The following is a 22,831-nucleotide window of genomic DNA, read 5'->3' as shown; positions in this document are numbered from 1 at the left end:
TTACTGGCTTTGGTACTGTCTCATTGTTATGGCCACACCAATTATTATATCATGCTTTGTTGCCATGGATACACATCTTTGATTCTCCTGGAAGGAATTAGCTCAGACTTGCAAAGAAACTCACAAATAAGAATGAAACTTTAAATAACAGAAAAGAAAATAGTTTTAAACATACAGTGAAATATTGTTCTTAATGATTTTGTGTAGTACTATACCTTTTATGTGCACACAGTCACAGAAAGGTAAAAATCATGAGAGTTAGTTTGGGTGGGGTTTTTTTGTTTGTTTGTTTTAAATGCTACTACCATTGTGAAGAAACTTGAGCTCTGGTTTGGAGCTTATACCTAAAAAGGTCAGAACCTGAAACACTAGCAATATACAGCATCTTTTTAATTCTATACCCTAAATGTATAAAACCCTAACCCCCACCACCACCTTTACAAGATGCCTCAACAGAAACAATCAATAGGGTGACAAAGGTGGTTTTGAATCTATGACTTTAATAAAATGGATGTAAGTGGTCTCGTATGATATGCTGTCTCCATGCTATAAGCAAGTATGCTCTGAGATACACCCCTCATTTCATATCATCTTTTGGCTCAAATGCTTGGGTTTGTTTCCAAAGGAAAGGAGTGTTGGCTGGGAGATGCGACACTGTCTGACAGGAGTTAGGATGTGACATCAGGAACAAGACAGAGCAGTGCACAGGAGAGTCCATCTGCCCTCCAACACAGACACAGCCATTCTATTACTTGGCTGTGTATGCATCGAAATCTCCCCCAGCTGGCAGACTTGAGTCAAGAGATGAAATCAGTACCAATATGGATCAAGATAAAGATGAAGAAAAGTATTTTAAGGAAGCTTTGATAATGTCAATAAGTATTCATTTTAATTCAAAATAACTTTAGTCACTCATGGGTTCTTAGAAAGAAAGCATACTATAGAATGAAATACCTTTATGCTTGAATAAATTTATAAGGCAATGAGTCATGCCAGTATACCCAGCTTTTAAACAGGATTATTTACCAGTAGATCACAAAGTGATTAAGAAGCGGAAAAAAATATTATTGTTTTACACTTGAGAACATAGAGTCTCAAACAGGCATAATGCATTTTTACCCTTGAAAACATTGCAAGCACACAACAGCTCAGAATGAGACCAAATTTCCCATGTCCATATCTAGAGCTCTTAAAACAGACGTGCTCTTTAGGTAAATAAGTATCATCAGCAGAAATACTCCCTTCTAGATGTTAAATATTAAAAAGTCTCATGTCAGAAGTGGAGATACTCAGCAACACAGCACAGCATTGAGTTCTGATACAACAAAACAAGTGTTAGTGTTAATCGTAAATGTAAACAAAACAAAACCACACCAAAAAAAAAAAAAGCATGACTTGCAAATGCAAGGAGATAAATTTAAAAACACTTTGACACTGAATTTACAGGGAAGATGGATTTTTAAAGAGGTAATGAGGGGTGGGATTCCTCCAAAGACCAGTATACCAGTTTCCTAGAACTCCTCAGTCTGTCTTAGCCATACACAGTAAGGACTGAGAAATAAAACTTATTTTTATGTTTTAAAACCAAATACCCTATAAAAGTGGAACAATAATTTATTGATTTGCTTAGTTTTGGAACTTTGACAAACTATAAAGCGTGAACAGTCTTTTCCCAAAGTAGCATTAACCAAAAAATAGATTGAGGTCAACCATAAGACAAGCCACACTGAACAAGGTACAACTTAAGCCAGGTGGACCTTGCCTCTGGAACACATAGCCTGATGCAGTTGTGAGAAGGCGGCTATAGTCACAGGAAAGGTCAAGCGCTACCCATAGCCTCCACACAACATGATAAAAAGCTTTCAACCCCTTGCACGTCTACTACTTCTCTGCTGGAAACCAAGAGTGTGGATAATGCCAGAACATTTTGGGGTGATACAACAGGATGCTTAGTGTATAATGTATCATATGCTTTGTATTCAGATATTGCTGCTGTCAAGCAGCCATACGAGGGCCCCAACTCATGAGATGATAATAGCCTTCCTTAATCCAAGTAGAAGCAACTGAAAGCAGTCATCACTGCCTGATCCAGGCTGTGCAGTGCTTATGTACTGCCTCAAGCATACAATAATGCTGGAATCGCTCAAAACAAATGCTCTGTTCTAGTTCACCACCAAGTTTTACAACTGCTCGTATGGCACAGCTGGTGGGATGATAAAGAAGAAAGACCCACAGTGATCCTGTGATCCTTTTCTGATATCCTGGGCTATCCAAAGGCAGTTTTTAGACAAATATTCAAGCAGCCAGCTATTCTCTTTGACAATCAAACTAGACACAAAAGATCTGTGGGAAAAGCATGCTCACTCTCTTCCCCCCCAAAATACAGTTAATCCTAACAGAGCAGCTTGCTTTTGGCATTAGCAAGCTAGAATGGATATATTACTTAGAATTAATTCTTGATCACTAACAATTAAAATGACTGAATATTAAATGAAATAACACTACAGAGATGTAAAAACAATATACCTGTACTCAGCTGTATCCTACTTTATACATTCTAAACTACTGTTATCGTAACAGAACTTCTACATGTGTATTAAAAGGCTGAAAATCAATTTCCTCTTACCAGGGACATGTACTTCAAAATGAATAAGATTGCTATTTTATGTCAATAGGTACTTGCTCAATAAAATACACATCCATATTCCCCTGCAAACACTGAATACATTTTCTGCCCCCAAAAAATCCTGTCCTTCCCATCTACAGCTTGTCCTCCTGCACTTCCCTTCAAGGCAGGATTCATCCATATAAGACCTAAAACTGTGAGGAATAGTTTGAGTATTGTTTTATCAGCAGCAATATCAGCAAAAACAATCCCTTACATCTTATCATTTATTTCCACTGTAGTCCTTCCTTGTTTATAAAGGTACAACTGCTTGTGAGAGTATATTGCAAGCCATACAAGGAGATGGCTCTTGAGGTAAAAAGGCTAAAAAGGTTTTGTGGTTTTGGAGGGGTTTTTTGGTGTTTTGTTGCGTTTTTTTTGTTTTGGGTTTGTTGGGGGTTTTGGGTGGGGGTTTTTTTGGGTTTTTGGGGGTGGGGGGTATATCACTTCGCTGTCCAATTCAATATTTCCCAGAATAATTACAATGACACAACCAGGGGGGTGGGGGGAGTGGAATGGGAAAAGAGGACTGTACTGGGTTTGAATGGGATACAGTTATTCTTCCTTAGAGTATCTGGTATGGTGCCATGTTTTAGATTTTTGACCAAAACAGTGTTACACAAATCAAAAACTTTAAGGAATCTTGTATTGGTTTCTACACAATTTCAGAACATCTGATGCTAGAATCATTGTTTTCTAATGCTTTTTCTCAATTAACTGACATGCCAGTAAAAAAAAAAAAAAAAAAAAGGTCATTCTACAGGATCACAGCCTCAGCACAAATACATTTGCAGGTAGTGAGCTGTACCCTCGACTCTTCAAAGTTTGATTCCCAGGTTTTATAAAGTGATTCAAAGCAAGAATCCAGGTTTAAGATTATACAATGCCCTGTCCATCAAAAATTCATGTGTTCAGATAGCTTTAAGTTCTTTGGTACCGGTTGTATTCTTACTGAATTTCTATCATCCTTGTGATCCTCAGCCTGTTGCTCTCAAAGATGCTTTCCTGTGGTTCTCTTCAGTAGGGAATATTGGAGAGCTCCCAGCTTAGTCCTGTTTCCATGCCCTTCCAAGCATGGCATCTCCTTAGTTTTTCCAAAGGAAAAAAAAAAGTGTAAAGCAATGTTATTGCAGAGTTGGGTCTATTTCCTTTTTTGAAAGGATATTTTTTATTTTTTTTTTTTATTTAACCTTTCCGGTCACCCACTTATTCCAAAGGCTCATGTTTAGTGAAGTATAAGAATACAGACAAGCAGTTTCAAGATCTCTGCTCCCTAATCCTGCAGCAAGAGGTACACTTTGGACTGGAAAACACCTCACTGATATCGTTGCTATGGCAAACTTTAATACGAGTTTAGAGACTGGGCATGCAGCCAAGAAGAAAATTGGGAGGGCTGACATGACATTTTCCCCTTTGTTCTTTTCTACAATTTGCTTTCTGCAGCTCTTCTCAAGAGCACAAGATATGTTTCAGCCTCTATCTCCACAGGAGTTTCATTTTCTGTCCTTTCTTTTTTTGCTATAAGACAACAAAAGTCAGAGCTATTGTGACTTAGATTTTTTTCCCCTTCAATTCCCAATAAATTACATGTGTTCATAGTAAATAATTCCTACAAAGATTGTTATCACCTGTGTTGTTGATTTCCTTTGTATTGAAAGAAACCAGATGGGAAGTTAGGAACACAAACCTAATGGCTTCCTTTCAACTCCAGCTTAACTTGATAGCCAACAAGGACAACATTTTCTGAAAAAAAAAGGTACCAGTTTATTGTAAAAAGCAGATATTTTTGTTCATCATTGTAAACAGAGCTTACAAAACTCATCACTTAGAGTATCACTGCATATGTCCCATCATCTTCAGCCAGTGTTGGGCAAGGTTGGTATAATCCGATTCTGTAATTGCATCCAGTTAACTGTAACTAACTGTACAATCCAATTCAAGTATGTTTTAAAGTTGCTAGTAGAAAATGTTATTGTAAAGCTATACAGATGTATTTTAATATACAACAGCATAGTGAAATACAAACCCAGTACAGGCTTATGTATATACTTCAAATACAGAGGTCAAAAGAAGATATGAAAGGACATTAAATTATCTTTGAAATGCCTCAACAGGTCTAGGGAGACCTTATTTTCTGAGCTCCACAAGTATTGGTATTGTTGAAATTGCAGGGTTAAGCTAGTTTTATGCACTCTGTTAACAGAGCACATGAGACCCCTGCAACAAATGTGTCACACATCCTGGACACAGTCCTAGCCACAGAAATTAAGTGATTAATACTATTTAGTCAAGAAATTAGATGCTGAAGAGATAGTTTATCTCCACATCTATATGAACAGGCCTCTGAAGGAATTAGACACAATACTATCCAAAAGAGAAAAGGAAAGTAATACTAAGGAGGAAGAGAGTAAAATAGGAATCATATGGTCCAGGGACAACCAGCCTCCTCCATGTGCCAGAGGTATTGACTCTGGATCCTAGATCACAGCCAGGAGAAGGACACAAAGTTCTTCACTCCATACGTGCTCTCACAGGGAAATACATCATTGACATTCTTTGAATGGGCTTGTTGAAGTATGAAGTTCAAAATTCAAGGTACCACAATCCCTACATGACCACCAGTGCAACGCACTTTGGTTTTTAGTTAACAAAGTGCTGACCTTCCTCAGTCTGCCTGACACCCACAAGGGGACCTCAGGGTTCCCTGATACAACGCATGAGTTCAGACATTGTGTAGATGGAAAGTGGTGTGTGGAACACCTGGGGCAGCATATGGAAATCTCTTCTTATACAGAAGCCTACAGCTTCCAAGACATTTGATCTATCCAACTGTGAGACTGGTCAAGGCCATCACTCTAAAGCTGTATTCCGGCAGGCACAGAGTATATGACCACTGGCAACAGAGCAATAGAGCAGCCCTGGTCCATAGGCAGGGACAAAGGCTGTAATCCTTCACTGCTGCTGAACGCTTGATACAGTCCTGCTGAGGCCAGGTTCCTGTTCTACCTTCTAGCCCCGAGGCATCTCAGCAAAGCTCCAGCAGTCACTTGAGCACAGCCTACAGAATTCTGCACCTTCTGCATATCTGAGTCCTGTTGACATTATGCCACAATTTAAGAAAGCTTCCCTACTTCAGATATCAATGATGCTCAAGGTTAAACACATCTGAAGTCAAAGCCTCAATCTACTACAACAGAGTGCAAACCAAACTTAGCGGCTGGCAATCATAACCTGATCATACATTTTTCCAAAACAAGCATTTCCAGAAATCCCATTCTTTCAAAGATACTGAGGTTTCTGTTTTGTTCAGATTCCAAAATAAAACTTAAATTTCTTTTACAGCAATGAAATTTTGTCTCCCAATTGATTTTAAAAAATCCATTACCAAAGGAATAATTTCATGGCACACACTAAAGGTTTGAGCTGTTCCATTGTATTCTGTGCCCCCACAGTAACTAGTTGTGAGCCTAGACTTCAAAACTCTTCCATAAAAATAAGTCTGTCAGACACACCTCTTAACAGGATTTGTAGCAAACAAGTAAACCCTTTGAGAAGTGTCCTACAACTCTGAAATACTTTAAACTCATACCCTGAACAAAATAAGATCAGGAGGAAGAAAAAAAATTGGTAGGCTGGTACACAGTAAATAAACTTCTAAAGCAGGTTTAAGGTGAACAATCCTTTGAAGCAATGAGAGCTGTCAACAGCAACATTGATTTAGGAATATATGAAATAGAAACATGAGGAACTTAATCATGAACTTTAGCTTATACACAAGAACTGGCAGTCACTAACCCCAGTTACAAGGGCAGCCATTTTTCCTGTCACATGAAAGTAATTAACCACTCAGCAGCAAAAGCACCTGGTAAGGATGCTATAAATGAGGACTAACTTATACACAGAAAGCAACTCCGACTAGAACAGTAGCACTTCAAGATTTAATAATACTTCAATAGGAATTGTAACAGTGCTCTGCTGAAATGACAGGATGTGCACTGCATAGAAAAAAGCACTATATAATCTGATGGCTTTATGAACATAATGAAAACAGCTCATAACAGTACAGAAGGGTTTACAGTGGCTGCAATCCATTTAGCCTCTGCCCAGCAAAAGGTCAATGTAATTAAGAGTTTAAAGACACACATGATGGACAAGTAGAGACCAGACTTTATATAAAAAAAGCATCTAAATCAAGAAAATAAATACTTTATTCCAGAGATAGTACCATTAATTTGTTCCTGAAAGACAGATCTATTTCCATAACAAAATGTCGTAGCAAAAGTTTGCTATGACCCTTTAACAGATGTTTCAGCCATATTAAAAACCAAGGATGTGAGGCTTTAAGATACAGTTCTGGGACATTAGACCATATTAAGAAGCTTATACACACAAAGCTACATTTGAACAGACAGCATAACCCATTCAAGAAGCTACTCTAAAAAGTCAACTCTCCACCCGTTCAAGCCCCTTTTCTAGGTTGCCAACTTGAAAATCTCACTTGTATTTTTAACATTGATTACATTGCATAGAATTAGGAAAGCACAAATAAGGTGATCACCATGAAAAAATAAGCAGCATTTAAAGGACACATTTCTAACAAAATGGCTTAGTAATGACTAGAGGCCAAGAAAAGATAACTGTTCAGGTTATAAACTCGCATAGCTAGAACTGCAAGGAAATTTTAGAGGATTCCAAACTGGCAGTGCTCTACACTGCTCAGATTCACAGTATCAATTCCTCTGCTTTTTCTATGTGCAGTAAATTCCTGCTCTGAAGTATCCGACAGACACTCTGCCTTGGACAGTTCTTAAGCAAGGTGCATTTACAGGAGACCTGCATCTGGCCTCCTGCACGTAGCTATCAAGCACAGCATACCACACCACATCAAGTGCAGTAGCACTTGAGGACTGCTGCTGTTTTGAAAATCCCAACATAACCACTGTGTATATCCTGGAAGTATCCAAACTGTTAGGGCCCCAGATATCTAGAAACTCTAAGCAAAGCTATGCCATCTTAAAAATCTACCAAGGTAGAAAAAGCAGTCATATGACAGGAAAACCAGGTGTACAGCAACCTTAAGTTAAAAGAAAATGCATGTACTAGATTGTATTTCCATATTAGCAGTTGCAAAAGGGATGTTTCCTGGAACCTGTTAAACTCAAATCTCGTGGTATTTAAACAATATGGGAGCATACAACTTGCAGCCACACAATGTTCAGCACAGGCACTACCCTGATTTGCACTTCTGGGCATGGCAAGAGTCCACATGCTCAGGGACAGTGGTGTCACCAACCCAGCAAGCCCTTTAAGGTGCAGCACAGAAGGCTCAGAAGTGAAGCTTGCTCTTCTTAGTCCTTCAGGATTGCATGTGTCACCAATCCAGGAAAGCAGTAGCTTGAGTGAGGACAAATCTGAAGCTTCTGATAAGCACACGAGAGAGCAAGTTTCAGCCAAAAAAAAAACATTGAGACTGCCAAGTGATTACAAGAACTAATATCCAGTAGGAATTTTCTTAAAAAATACTAAAGCTATTGAAAAGGTTAGACTGCCTAAATTTAATCCTTACTTGGTAGAAATCTACATAGCTTCACTGAACTCAACACAAGCACAGTGATTTTTCTCTGGCTGAAGATCTAAATGCAACTTGGACACAAGCAGGCAAGTTCTGTAAAATTTCATAGGAATTAGGCACACAGATTCCTGCAGAAATTCATCTACAAACCCCTAGAGATGGATAATGACTAAATCTCTACATAGGATTTTTGATCTATCCTCAGGCAGAAACAGTTTTCTCAAATGCCTTACTGTTATGTTACAAAAGAAAAAAGAAATAGAAGAAAATAGAAAAAAAGAATAAAAACTACAAAGTCAGGCCTGCTTCATAAAAAGGTCTTAGCAACCCCACAAGGCAAGCAGAAATAACTTATATTCCTCAGGGCTAGATTCATAAACTCTGCCTTGCTATCCAACAAGAAAAATGAGAACTCAAAATGCAGCTAGGTGACTAAATACAGCCTTTTCACATAAGTGTGCAGACAGTGTTTAGGTCTATATAATATATAGAAAACAATTAAAAAAATATGATTTTATGATGGATCCTATATCCTCCCCTACTTCCAAAATGCTGACTAAAATCACTGTCCACTGAATAACATTTAATAAAATGTTTACACACCAGTAACAAACTATATGAGAAGTACAGCGTTTTACAGAACAGGTACATTAGATGCCATTTGTACATATAGTTCAGCTTTTCTTGCCTAAATATAGATGTTTAAGTGAAAAATGTGCCCAGCTTCTTGGGCTCATTTGCTTCAGTGTACGAACCCGCTGAAAGACAACATAAATGAACCTTTGTACCTTGAGCGGACAAGTAGCTGTAGTGGGGTAACACTTAAACACATTTTAAACCCCATAACACGCAACACAAGTGTATGGATCAATACCAGCAATATTTAATGTACAGAGCAGTTTGTGTCTGTTGTAGATAGCACTGTATGTACGCAGGATAGATTTCAGTACATTATTCCTTGAGGTGAACATGCATCCACGTTTTCAGGAATAGCTACGTACATTTAAGATTATCAGAATGATGACCCAACAACTGCGGCCAGTGGGAATTCACCATCAGTTTCTGCAGTAAAGAAAGTGCATGCAGGATTTTGATTGCTATTTTTAGACTTGCCCTTTGCTTTTCACCCAAGGCAGTACTGTACCATACTTGGCCAGTGTTGCATTGCTACATACATACATACGATGCTACAGCATAACAATACTTACGGTAGTACAACTCAGCTTTACACCATCATTAATGCAAAAAAGGTTAAGAGTTCTGTTAAACTCCTCACCTTCACACCAGTGGAAAGTAATGGAAACAGAACTGCATCAATGGGTTTTGTTTCTAAACAACTTTCTGAAACAGCATAAACTACATAAATTGTAGTTTAGGGACTGCTTGTGTCAACTACCTGAATAGCTGTTACTAACAGATGCTTTATGACAAAGTTTTCAAGAAGTCTTAGGAAAGCAGAAGAAACAGAAAAAAAATTCTCAATGCAGAAATCACAATTCTCATTAAGCAAGGGGTGAATCTTTGTCTAACACTACTTGTCACAGTTTTAAAGACTATTACAACACGAAATCTATTTAAGCTGCTCTAACTTATCATCCTAGTGTTTACCAGCTACTGCTCCCTATTTATTTACAGGGCCCCATTCTACAATACTCAAATCACCAATCCTACCATCTAACTACGAAGCTTTCCTGACTTCAGACAGTGAAAACAGGATTTAGTTGTCTGAATACAGGCATGTAGCATCATTTTGGACAATCAAAGTAATCTCAGGCACATAAAGTTATTTTTGCATAGTATGTTACACTAGCCACTGAGTGCAGCATGCCCTGGAACTTGGGGAAGAGTCTCTGGTAATATATTTATCACTATTTTTCTGCTTTTTGGTACAAAGCTATAAATAAAAGGACTCTGAACCATACAGAAAGCTGCCATTACCAAACGTGCAATAATCAGTTTTACAATCCACTTCAGATTTCACAGGAAAGTTCTACACCATAGGGCAGATTAGATTTGACAATCTGAGACTGATCTAAGCAGCGGAAGAAACTGAACTAAAGTCAAAACTGAAGCACAGGTACAAGAATTTTAAGAATTCTGTAGGTTAAATTCTTAGTAAGAAACATATGGGTCTCCATATCCTGCAACTGTTGATGATTATGAAATATCTGCCAGCTGCCATAATCAAGGAAACCAGCTCAACTAAATAATGCCACAGTAAAAGAATGATTGTCTGCTAAAGCATTTTTAACTTCAGGTAGTATCTGACCAGATTAGCAACAACTGTTTTGGAATCAGCTAACACCAAACAGGTAACAAGTGACTTCATTTAATGCAAAAAAAAAAAATTAGTTCAATTTTAAGAAAGAAAAATATTTCACCTTGCAGGAAGAGTGAAGCATTGGAAAACTGGTGTTACAGAGGCGATAGAATCCCTTTACATGGGAGACTATGAGCATTTTAGATGAACAAGTATCAGAGATAGTTTGGACCGGGATTTCTTAATTTACAGCTCACAGGACCCACATGATTTGCAAAGCAATTTAGCCTGCTAGCATATCAAGCTACCAAACTGCCATAGGAAAAAACAGCTTTAAACACCACTTTTCCCCCACCAGCCCCAAAACTGCCCTTCTCAGGAGTCACATAATAGTGTAGGTTTCAATGAAAACTAAAAGAAAAGCAATATTCAGTTCTCTTTAAAGATTAGTGTATTCCTAATTTTCATTTGGTACAGTACAGTATGACAGGCACATGCTGGATCACACCACTTGTGAAAACAGGAACACTCCCTGAATTTTACAGAGCTTTCAAGCATGCATGAGTATTGCTAGCACAATGTGAAGTTTGAGATAGGACATAAAATTAAGACACTTTTAGAAATACCATTTCTGTTCCTTACTGTGATGATTTGACCCTGGCTGAATGCCAGGTGCCCACCAAAACCACTCTATCACTCCCCTCCTCAACTGGACAGGAGAGAGATAAATATAACAAAAGGCTCATAGGTTGAGATAAGGACAGGGAGATCACTCAACAATTACAGTCACTGGCAAAACAGACTGGACATGGGGAAATTAGTTTAATTTGTTACCATTCAAATGAGAAAAACACCTTCCCCCCACCCCTCCCTTCTTCACAGACTCAATTCCCAATTGTTCTACCTCCTCCCCCTAAGCAGTGCAAGGGAACAGGAAATAGAGGTTACAGTCAGTTCATCACACATTATTTGTGCCACCCCTTCCTCCTCAAACTCTTCCACTGCTCCAGCATGGGGTCCTTCCCATGGGAGACAGTTCTCCACTAACTTCTCCAATGCGAGTCCTTCCCACAGGCTGCAGTTCTTCACAAACTGCTCCAACATCGGTATCTTCCATGGGATGCAGTCCTTCAAGAACAGAATGCTCAAGCATGGGTCCCCCATGGGTCTACAAGTCCTACCAGCAAAACCATTTCAGCACAGGCTTCCCACAGGTCACAGGCTTCTTCCGACAACCACCTGCACTGGTGTGGGGTCATCCACAGGCTGCAGGTGGGGATCTGCTCCACTATTAACCTCCACAGGCTGCAGGGACATAGCCTGCCTCACCATGGTCATCACCAAAGGCTGCAGAGTAGTCTCTGCTCCAGCACCTGGAGCACCTCCTCACCCTCCTGCTTCACTGACCTTGGTTACTCTCACATGGTCTCACTCCTTTCTTCTGCTGCAATTGTGTTGCGCAGATTTATATTTTTTTTTATCCTTAATATGCTATCACAGAGGTACTACCACCGTTGCAGATTGGCTCAGCCTTGGCCAGTGGCGAGTCCGTCTTGGAGCCAGCTTACGTTGGCTCCATGGCACATGGGGAAAGCTTCTAGCATCTTCTCACAGCAGCCACCCCTGTAGCCCCCTCTGCTACCAAGACATTGCCATACAAGCATGCTACCCTCACCATGAATGCAGAGAAAATTACACCACTTATCCAGCCATAGTTTCAAACGATGACATTGCAAAATACATTTATGGGGTTTTGCCAAACAATAAATCTTTACTACATTTCATCAAAATGATGGATATTCACCTATCAGAACTAGCTAGATTGCATGTAGAACTACCTAGGTAGCATGGGGGGTTTGGGGTGGGGGAGGACAGGACAACACACAATCACACCACTGTGAAAAGCAAAAGTTTCAAATACTGAAGCACTGAAAATTAGTAACCACATTTACAAGTCCAATCCTATACTACTTACCTGACCAATCATACTTAATGAAAAAAACAGCTGAGTCAGGCACTCAGTTCCTGCACAAACAGCAGTCTAAAAGTTACCTGTTATAAGATCTATTCTGTAGTGACCATGGTGTTAAAAGATTTACAGAAGCTGGGACTGGTTGGCAAATGGTACATTAACTAAAAATGCTTTCTTCATTAATATTCATAAAATAATTTGAACAGCTTTATTCTCCATTAAATAACAACCCTCATAATAAAAATCTTTTTTCCCCATCATTCACAGCAAAATGAGACACGGTGTTTCAGTGCTATTCTCAATAGGCAGTCATTGCTACACTGAATAGATACACACTTTCACATTTAGAGAAAGGCTATTAGTGGACAAGCTATTGAGAGACCTCTTGACATCAGTAACTAAAAATACAGCCACACTCTGGCTTTCCATTTGCTTCCCGTTTCTTTTTGACCTATTCAATATGTGAGAAAACACCGTAAAACTTTCAGTGAGACTTTCCAAGTTGTTCAAAGATTTATTATCATACAGAATAGAATGCTATTTTATTCAGGTATTTGTATCCTGTTAATTAAAAGGCATGATTTTACAGTGCTAGAAAAGCTTATCCTTGGAGTCACAGAAACAACCTACCTAGCAAACGTGTTTGCAGGTTATGGGAAATGTCAGCAAAAATGCTGAATGAGCATTGAGAACAACAATGGGTGCTGAAAACAGGAAAGTTATTTGTGTTTATTTTTCATGAAATTATTTTAGTGACAAAAATTCCCTGTTGTTGAAAATGAACAGCTAAGAAGTCAGTAGTCACACCATCAGAGCAGCACAAATCCTCTGGCTTATGATATTACTATGGCCTTGAAAACAGCCTACCCACAGCCGAAAGCAGCTACCCACTGATTCTGCAATAGACAAGTGGATAAGCTATTGTTACCGGGTTTTGTCAAAACTAACTTGAGCCAGTAATGTTTGTTTTGTTTTTTTTTAGTTTAGAAAAAGGAAATTCTCTATACAAGGGACTTGTTTCTTCACAACTTTCCACAGAAATCAGGCTCCTACATAAAGGTTCCATAGAAGAGATTTTTAAAGAGGAAAACATTTCACAGGCAATGTCTCCTTACAAAATGCTTCCTCCTTCTTGTACAAACAATCTAAACAAGCGTAATATCCTCTCTGAGAGAAACAGCAGAAACCAGCATGCCCTTCCTCCTTGACAGCACATGCAAGCACCAACACAGTCCTTGAAAGTACTTCAATGACAACCGCATACATCAAAAAGAAACAAAGTGACATCTCTTCTACAAATTGTGTAGTACACATTCTGCATGCTGTGCCCAATTGTAGAAACACATAAAACCAAGGGTCACTTTCTAGCATCACAGCTGACTTCGCTATGATTCAAAGAGCTTACTAAGGTCAAAGGCAGGGGGGTTAGGGGGGCAGGTGTTGGCAGAGTGGTGGTGTAAGAGTCTGCATAAATCTCAGTGTAATTCTTACTGAATTATATGTGGACAATTCTTCAGGCAGACCATGTACCACAGTACAGTCTCTCAAACTGCTCTCAGAGTATACTAAATTCTCTGCTTATAAAATTACCATAGACTATCAGCTATGACGGTTTAGACCCACATTTACCACCATATAGTGCTCTGCATACTACTACAACTAACTTCAGTGTGTATGTACCTCTAGGCTGGCTGCCACTCCATAGCCATGTTGACACAGGTGGGAGAAATCCATTTGCAATTGTTCATACTCACAGTCATCATCTCAACGCTGCAGCACTCGTGTTCAATTGGAGTCAGGCTGAAACTTGGCCTTCCTTACCCTGTGGGATTAAAAAGAAAAGCCTGTCAGAAAAATATCAAGAGAAGGACACATACCAAGCTACTACTAATGGAGTGGTTGAAAGGGGTCACAAAAAGGAGCTCCTGCAGATCAGGACACATCTGAACCGAAGGACACTTGCAAGACAGCCAAAAACAAATCAAAACAAGACAGACTTCTGGCAACAATGAAGCTACTTGTCAATATTACAGCGCACGGACAGAATCCTCTCACAACTGAGAGGCACAGCACGTAAGTCAATGAGGATACAGACTCCCAAACTGATGCGGGATGGGGAGGAAGTTCTCAACTGCTACTCCAGTTCTGCTACACACAAGAGCCAGAGGCAGCCTGAAGTCTGGGAAACATTGTGTTGAGTGCACTTTGTTGAGACAGGTTCCACTGCACATTGGGGTGGGGGCATTTCATAGCACTGCACCCTACCACATTATGAAGCACAGGCCACAGCACTTCATCCTAGCATTTTAACAAGTGTATTTCATAGCATTTTAACACAATATTTCAGGTTGCACTATACATTAACAGGCAGGAGAGACCTTTGGAAGAACATAATATAGCAGTGATTTGCATTCACATGAGAATTCACAAAAGCAGAGAGGTATCAGCATGGCAGGAACAAGGGGCCAAGAACACTTACCCCCTCCTGTTCAAAGCATTTCTTGCAGAACTATATTTTACCATATTTGCCAAAGACATAAAACAGAAATTTAAGAAATGGAGTTTTATAATGGTGGTAACATTACAAGGCAGAACTGCCCTGCCATTTGCTCTAGACTAGACAGCTATGCTTTTTCTGTACCTCAGGGGAACTAGTCTGGCGAATTACTGCAAATCTATTTATTTTTGTGCTCTTTTTTGACAGTTAAACAAACATTCTTCCAGCTTCCAGGGCACAAAAAAAAGATAATAACTCCTTCAAAATAGGTACCTACACTATTATCAACTCTGTTAATGCATACTGAGCCCTTCCCATACTTGTTCTCCCATTTAACAAGCCCCCTCACATCCCTGCTACCCATCTCAGTGCCAGACTTCCCTGAACAGCCACGCACAAGCATATGCAGGCACACCATATGAAGACACAAGGGGTAAATTTAATTTCAAATACAAATTGATAGAAAAGAGATACTAGAAAACAAAGTCTCCAGTTTCAACACTGGGAAGAGTCCATAAGAATAGTAGTTTAAATACAAGATTTTTTTTTTAATCTATGATGGAAATTCGAAAGCATAACAACCATCTGCTGTTTTCAGTTCTCTTGCAGACCCTGTATTGAATGATGCAATGTTTTGCCTTCCAGAGCTTCAAAAATTGTGCAGGGATCTGCACGGGAAGCTGAGGTGGGGAGGGAAGAAATGAGGCTGAAGATGGCCCCAAAGTCTAAGGGCCAGACAGCTCAGCAAGGGAGAATCCTTAGACCTGCCAAGAAGGCAGTCAAGTGACTCAGCAGGACCCCACCACAGCCACACAGCAATCAGCCTGACTACTCAACAGCTCACTGCAGAGAGCTTTACTGTGAGCCAGGACTCAGTGGAAAATAACAGTAATAAGGAACATGTGAACAAAAAGGCCACTCGGCTTGAGACCATGGTCTAGGCAGAGTGATTCTACTTCTCCAAGAGCAGCATGCTGCAGCACACCAATACTGGAAGTGGCCAGCCCAGCAAGTTTCTAACTCCTGCAAGCCTGAGCCCCTGGCACTGCTCAAAGCATCTCTGGTGTCTTGAGCCATGCGTTGGTACTGCCACAGCTGTCCTAGATTCTCTGCAGAAGACCAAGCTGAAAGCCAGTTATGCAGTAACTTCAAGACCAAAACATAAATGCAACTTTTTTTTCCAAGCACCAGGCTATTCCCAAACTGTGTAACTAGAAATGAATGCCTGTACTAATTTCTGACTTCCATCATTTTTAGTGATTTGACTCAAACATTTGCACTTTTACCCCAAAGCATTCACAAAAGTTGTAGTAATTCCATTCAATAAGACTAAAGAACAGACACTAATAACTTTAGTGCACTTGTGTAGGTACATATACATATATGTACATATCTGTACTTGTGAGAAGGTACCAATATTTCATACAAGTTGCACAAAAATCAGACTTCCCAAAATGGGGCTGAAGTTATCAAATACAAAACAAAACATGGAAATTCATTAAAAAATATTTGCAGATCATTCCGTAATATCATCCTTGACATTTCATTAACCATTCCTGATATTCTGTGGAAACATTGAAAAGGAAAAATACTCAATATCCATTAAAATTCTAGTTAAGACAACACAAACAAGCAAGCTATTTTTTCTGAAATATTTCATAAAGTTTATTAAAAGTGTCCATTAAGAACTCACGAGATTACATCCCTGTTATCTTTGTAACTTCAATAATATTTTGTTACAATATAAATGAAATATTAAAAATTTGAAGTGAAAAGACTAGTCAATGCACAGACAAGCTTTTCACGCAGAAAAAAGTTGCAGAAAATAGCTAACAATACTTGAAAATATAATTTTCATATGTAACAACAACGTTTATGGTTTCATAAGAATATTTGAGAAAAATTATTCCAAAATGCTTTCATAAAACATTCCTTATGTTTTCATTAAGAAACTTCATAAAGTATTAAAAAAATACATACCGTAGCCACAACTCCAGAAGTCACTAGAATTGGCTCCTGTGCTCATGGTAAATGCCCTCAGTCACTATAGATTTTTACAAGGCTGTCTCAGCATCTGCTCACAGAGCCTTAGCCTTTCCAGGCCTTAGTCCCCTAATTCTTGTCACAGGCCAAATCCATCCTTCCCCAAGCCCCCAGCACCCATTATTCTGCAGCAGCTTAGTCAGACATTTTCTTCCTACGATCCAAATCGGCAGCAAGCAGCTAAGACTAGTGATGGATTAGATGGTCAGAGTCTCCCAGAATAACAAGGCCACAACCAAGATGCATACCCATGGCAGCCAGGGCAACAAAGCCATAAACAAGACGATGCAGGACACCAGCATCACGAGCTTTCCTTGACAAAGAAACAGGCCTTTGATCAAGGAGGACTTTCCTTTCAGTGCTCAAGAGCTGGAGCTTCCCCAACTATCACAATGCAACAGGGAATAGGTTGCTAAACCCCAAATAGCCTGCAACATTTGCATGAGCAGCGAGGCTCCCTCATGAGACTGACCACGAGTCAGCCACCCATCGCAGCCATGGGCTGAGGCAGGTCTCAGGGTGGTGCCATTCCCCTGCACCAAACACTTCTGGGCAGCCTCAAGTCATTCACCTCTGGGACAAGTTGTCAGACATCTTGTGCCAAGTGCCTGTAGTGAGGCAGGGGCAGCGAGGGGCTGCAGCCCCTGTGAGGGGAGGCTGGGGCTGCCCCGCACCGGGCACAGCCGGTTCCAGCCGGTTCCGCACCCGCCTCAGAGCAGAGCGCGCCTGCGCCCCTCAGCCAAACCAGTAGCGCCTCTGTCTGAGTGTGCTTAAGAAAGGGCAAAACGCCACAAAGGCGGTGAGATGTGAGGTAAAAAGTGTTAGAAACAGCCCTGTAATCACAAAGGTCAGAAAGGAGAGGAGAGAAGAAGGTGCTCCAGGCACCAGAGCAGGTGTTCCTCTGCAGCCCTCAGAGTACCCCACAGTGGAGCAGGTGGAGACGCCCTGAAGGAATCTGCAGCCCATAAAAAACCCACACAGGAGCAGGGAGAAGTGAGGAGGGAGCAGCAGAGAGGAGCTATTATTTCCAAGCACCAGGATATTCCTGAACTGTGTAACTAAATGTGAACGCCTGTTCTATCAGACTGACTATCCCCCCCATCACTCTCTGCATTTTAATTTCCTGTATTTCTCACCATCTGAATCTACTTTAATTGGCAATAAATTAGTATTTCCCAAAGTGAATCTGTTTTTCCCATGATGGTAATTGGTAAATGATCTGGTCTTTATCTCAGCCTACATACTTTTTCATCCTACTTTCTCACCTTGTCCTGTTGACTAGGAGTGAGTGAGCAGCTGGGTGGGCATTTGGTTGCAGTACAAGGTCAACCCACCAGACATCTGTAGCAAACCATCTTGATGAACTGACATTCCACAAGCACCACCAGTTTGCAGTAGATCTGCAGAGCTAAACAATTGCTGAAAAATCCTCCAGCACTATGTGATACTTGTTTCATGAATCCAGACACAACACCATAATGAGGAGGACAGCTGGATAACACTGTCCTCCCATCCCAAGCTCCTGTTGTTGTGGTGGGATAACTGCCAGGGCTGCTACAAAAATTGTTATGCAGCATTTGCAAAGAGATTGCCTTGCAAAGCCATAGGCATCTCTCAGTGGAATTTCAAGTACACATCTGCAAACCTCTGTATCTGCCTGTATTTACCTCATCCAGTCTTGCATTGCACCATTTCAGTCACACTGAAAGCAGGACCAGCAAGTCAATCAAAAAGATAGAGCTATTCCTCAGGGGATAACAAAGGAGGAATCATACAAATTTATTATATTCCTGCATATGCAAATACAACGGCTTGCAGGTGGCTTCTACTCCATATGGGAGAGCATAGCATAACCCACAGAGATAAGACACCAGTTAAGAATGCCAAAAACTTAATACAGGAAGCCCTACTATCTGAAAAGAAATACTGACTTTAGTATGGCTGGGGTTTGTTTCTGGCCATGTGTATTCTCATTTGTCTGCACAAGCCACAAGAATTCAGAATGAAACAGGCTGTCAAGTTCCAGCAGCTTTGAAAGCCCACACTTCACTCATGCATGGACAATGCATAGAGCTGTAGTCAGGGTGCTGAGCCAAATTTTCTGCATCTGGGGGGTAGTTCTGGCTGAAATTACTTATCAAATTAGAATGTTAAGCCAACAAAACAAGGATTCTTAAAAAATAAATATTTAAAAAAGTATCTGTAGCTCTAACTTCATACGTATGTAGAATCACAGTGTGCAAGTGGACCTCAAGAAATAATCAACTATACCTACATCGTTCCTGGCAAATACCTGTCTAATCCAACCTAAAAAAAAAACCTTCAACAAAGAAGATCCACCACCTTTTCACAGGTGGTAAGTTTCCTCTCTACTTGGAGAGAAACAGACCTCTGAACAGAAGTCAGACAATTAAAAAGCGATATAGTAAGACAGACAGTGAACACATGTAAATACTCATTGTACAAATAAAGAAAGGCAATTAGAGTGATCACTGAAAAGCCCTCACACAAGGGGAGCTATCCTGACACAAAGATGCTTTACTAGTCAGTTCAGCTAAGCCTTGAACCTAATTTATACTTGCACTTGTTCCTGTGATATTCATATTCTGCCCACTGACCCTTTCCTAAACTTTACTCTTTCATCGAAAGTACTAGAAAGTCTTACTCAACCCAGTCACCACCACCTCAGCCATGAGCAAAGACAGCTTGGTTGCCTCACTTGATGTCATTCTCATTTATCTTTGTGTTCCCATCTGCCCTCAGAGAGGCTCATGGGGCAGCCCCCAGCAAGTTGCTCAATCTTTCCTCTTCCCTATGCCAACATTTTAAAGGTTCTCTTTGATCTTAGCTGCAAGTCTAGGACAACTAAACCTCACCAGACTAGTAGAAGCTACAAAAGTAAATCACAGATTTTTCATTATTTTATTGTCCTCAAGGACCCTTAGCATTTTCTTGCTTATCTCTTCTCATAGCCACTCTTTCGGCTCTAGTTAGTTTTTAGTTCCACCCCTGTTCAGTTTAAATCTGAACTCTGTCAGTAAGTCACATGAGTAAACATAAGTGCACTTGCTTTAAACAAAATACACACAACTCACTGTCATTCTTTAGTCACAGAGGTCTTTCCTAACTAAATTAATATATCTTTCAACATCTTTATAATAAATCAAATTAAAGCACTTCACCCAAATACATTCTGATTGTCGCAGCACAAACAAACTAGTAGGCTGCAACAAGGCTTTTACCATCGGTCAGATTCTACTGTCAGTGCTGCTTCTCCTGCTCCAGAGATCAGGCCACACTCCTCCTTCCCCATCCAACCACCTCACCCACAATCCTCATGGCTATTTAACCACTTAGCAGGAACGCGCTACAGCTGCACATCATCCATGTCAATCAACCCACAGCCTTCGAGGCGAGGTCACAGCTGCATGTTATCAATGCTAATCAACCCACTGCCTTCATTCCTCTACATCTGATTTTATAGCCAAATCATATTTCTGTTGCAGATGCTTTGCTTAGGTAAATTTGTCTTAAATTTAGTTTGCACTACAGTTATGAAATCATGCAGTAGCATTTTTTTCTTATGCTGCTCTAGGTATTAAACCAAGGAGACTAGATGGATAAAGACATATTTCAGCCTCCAGTGGTTTGATTTATATTTGGATACATTATTATTTTTAGCTGTATAGAGTCATGAGTTGTAAGTATTCTGAAAATCAAATTAGAAACAGATAGTAGCTTTAGGAAAAACTAGAAGAAACTTTTTGCTCTTATATGAGAAATAAAATACCCTAAGTCCAACACAGCTACCAAACTGGCACAAGCTTTAAAACTATGGGATTTATAGAACTTTTTTTTTACTGCTAAATTTTTTACAGTTTTAAAATGCAGACATAGCAGGAAGAAAATTTTCTCATATCCTGCTGCTGTCATTTGCAATTTATGCATACTAAATGCTTCTTTATGCTCCTGAAATAAAAAGAAATAAAGAATCATTTTCCTGAGGTCTTGATTTCTAATAAATGTGGTTTTATATGCATATGAACTAGCTAAGTAGTTGGAGATATTAGGTCTTCACAGATAAAGGCAGGAGCCTGGACAAGCTGGATAGGGGAACTGGGGACTATAGCAGGGCCCATCCCACAGTACCTGACAACGAGAGCAGGACAGCTTTAAAGATGGCAGCCAGCTTTAATCATGAGCTCCGTCCACCAGGTAAATTCATGGTGATGAGGCAGGTCTGAGGCCAAGCATGGTGGTCGGTCCACAGGCGAGGATCAGACACAGCCTAGAGATTGCCAAACGGATTCATAATGACAGGACAGCTCTGCCACCAAGCCAGCAAGCCCATGCATGGGCCACAGTCCATATCAGCAAAGTCCACAGACACAGACAAGCATAGCTGTGGTTAAGCTGGAGACCAGCACCCCTACAGCATTGCTCAAAAAAAGACTGGTGGCCCAGACCTGAGCTTAAATGGTGCTCCTGGGCCTGTGGCCAGGGCTGGAAGGCCCCAGGTGAGCCTCATCAGGGCCATTAAACCTATCAGTGCTTCAGGGCACCTGACAGAAGATTCCTTGAAATCGGTGACATGCTGCCTTGTTGAAGCTCACTGTCTGAAGCACCTCGTCATTCACCCTGAAGAACTACAGCTGGTGAGGAATAAATCTTAATCTGTTGTCAGTGCTCCCATTCATCATGGTATCATTAAAGGAAATCAGAAAATTAATCTTTGGTGAAAATGGGTCAAATTAAGTTACTTATATATCTCAGTCTGCCTAACTCTTTTCCCCATGACAATTTAGTAGCTCTACTAATATTAGGGATTTCCACCACCACACCACCCCCCAGTATTTTTGTGGAAAGAATTTTGTCCAAAGGACAGCATAGCTGTCAGTAAAAAGTAAAATTATTTGGCTCTTTCTAACAGGACAGGTTTCCATTGAACTCATTCTAAGCCACTACTCAATGTGTTGTACAAATTAGGTGATTGTCTTATCTACAAGACATTCAGAACACAGCTCATGTATAAATGGAAAAAAAAAAAAGAAAAAAAACCTGCAAGTTATTTCAACCCAAGAAGAATCAATCTCTTCCAGAATCAGTTAAGTCTCTGCAAAAGCAATTACTTTACAGCAACCAGAAAGCCAATAAAATTCAGAGAAAGTTCCTACTGGCAGATATCTCTAGTAAACACACCTCTCTATATGTTCAGATGGCTGAGGTTGTTTATACTATCTTCCATCCAAGCTGTTTCCCCATTACTGTGTTTTTCCTTGTAGTTTTTGGGCTTGGCTGGTTTAAATTAAAAAAAAAAAAAAAAAAAAAAAAAAGACAAATGTAACATGGCCACTGTTCCATACATAGCAATACAATACCTGCCCTGTTTCTAGCAAAGCACACGTGTAACATTGACCCAAGCTATCTCACTGGGGCCAGAGAATAAAGGTCACCTTCTTATTAAGAGCTGTGTGTTTTCTGAAGCCTGCTGTCAGAGCCATTTGGAGACACTGCAAATGGTGCGCTACCACAGCAAAGAAGAAAGGAGGAATAATTTAAAAACCTAGTCCAAAACACTCTCAGCACAAGGGATCCTTAATCCCTTGCATAATGTGATTCTACTTGAGCATAATATAGTCTGGCCTTTCAAATACCTTTTAAAATTAATTTTCTTCCTGTTTTCTACTTTTTAATCTCCACAGTGGACAAACTTCTTAAACATTAGGAGGGAGCAGTCTAACCTATACAAGCATTAGCACCACTCAGCTTTTTAAATCTGTAGAGTCCAGAGCAATTAATTCAAGAGTAACAGTATTTCACAG

General features: G+C 40.0%; 1 long non-coding RNA gene across 1 annotated transcript in view; it reads right to left on the bottom strand.

Annotated features, from left to right (window-relative positions):
* Positions 1-22,831, bottom strand: part of LOC119155422 — a 214,201-nt gene that overhangs the window by 166,594 nt on the left and 24,776 nt on the right. The window contains exon 2 of the long non-coding RNA XR_005106722.1: positions 14,150-14,291. This is a non-coding gene — a long non-coding RNA (uncharacterized LOC119155422). The remainder of the gene's footprint in view (positions 1-14,149; positions 14,292-22,831) is intronic.

The sequence above is a fragment of the Falco rusticolus genome, chromosome 11 (assembly GCF_015220075.1).
Source record: "Falco rusticolus isolate bFalRus1 chromosome 11, bFalRus1.pri, whole genome shotgun sequence".
Lineage (NCBI taxonomy): Eukaryota > Metazoa > Chordata > Aves > Falconiformes > Falconidae > Falco > Falco rusticolus.
This window is presented reverse-complemented; position numbering and strand designations above follow the sequence as displayed.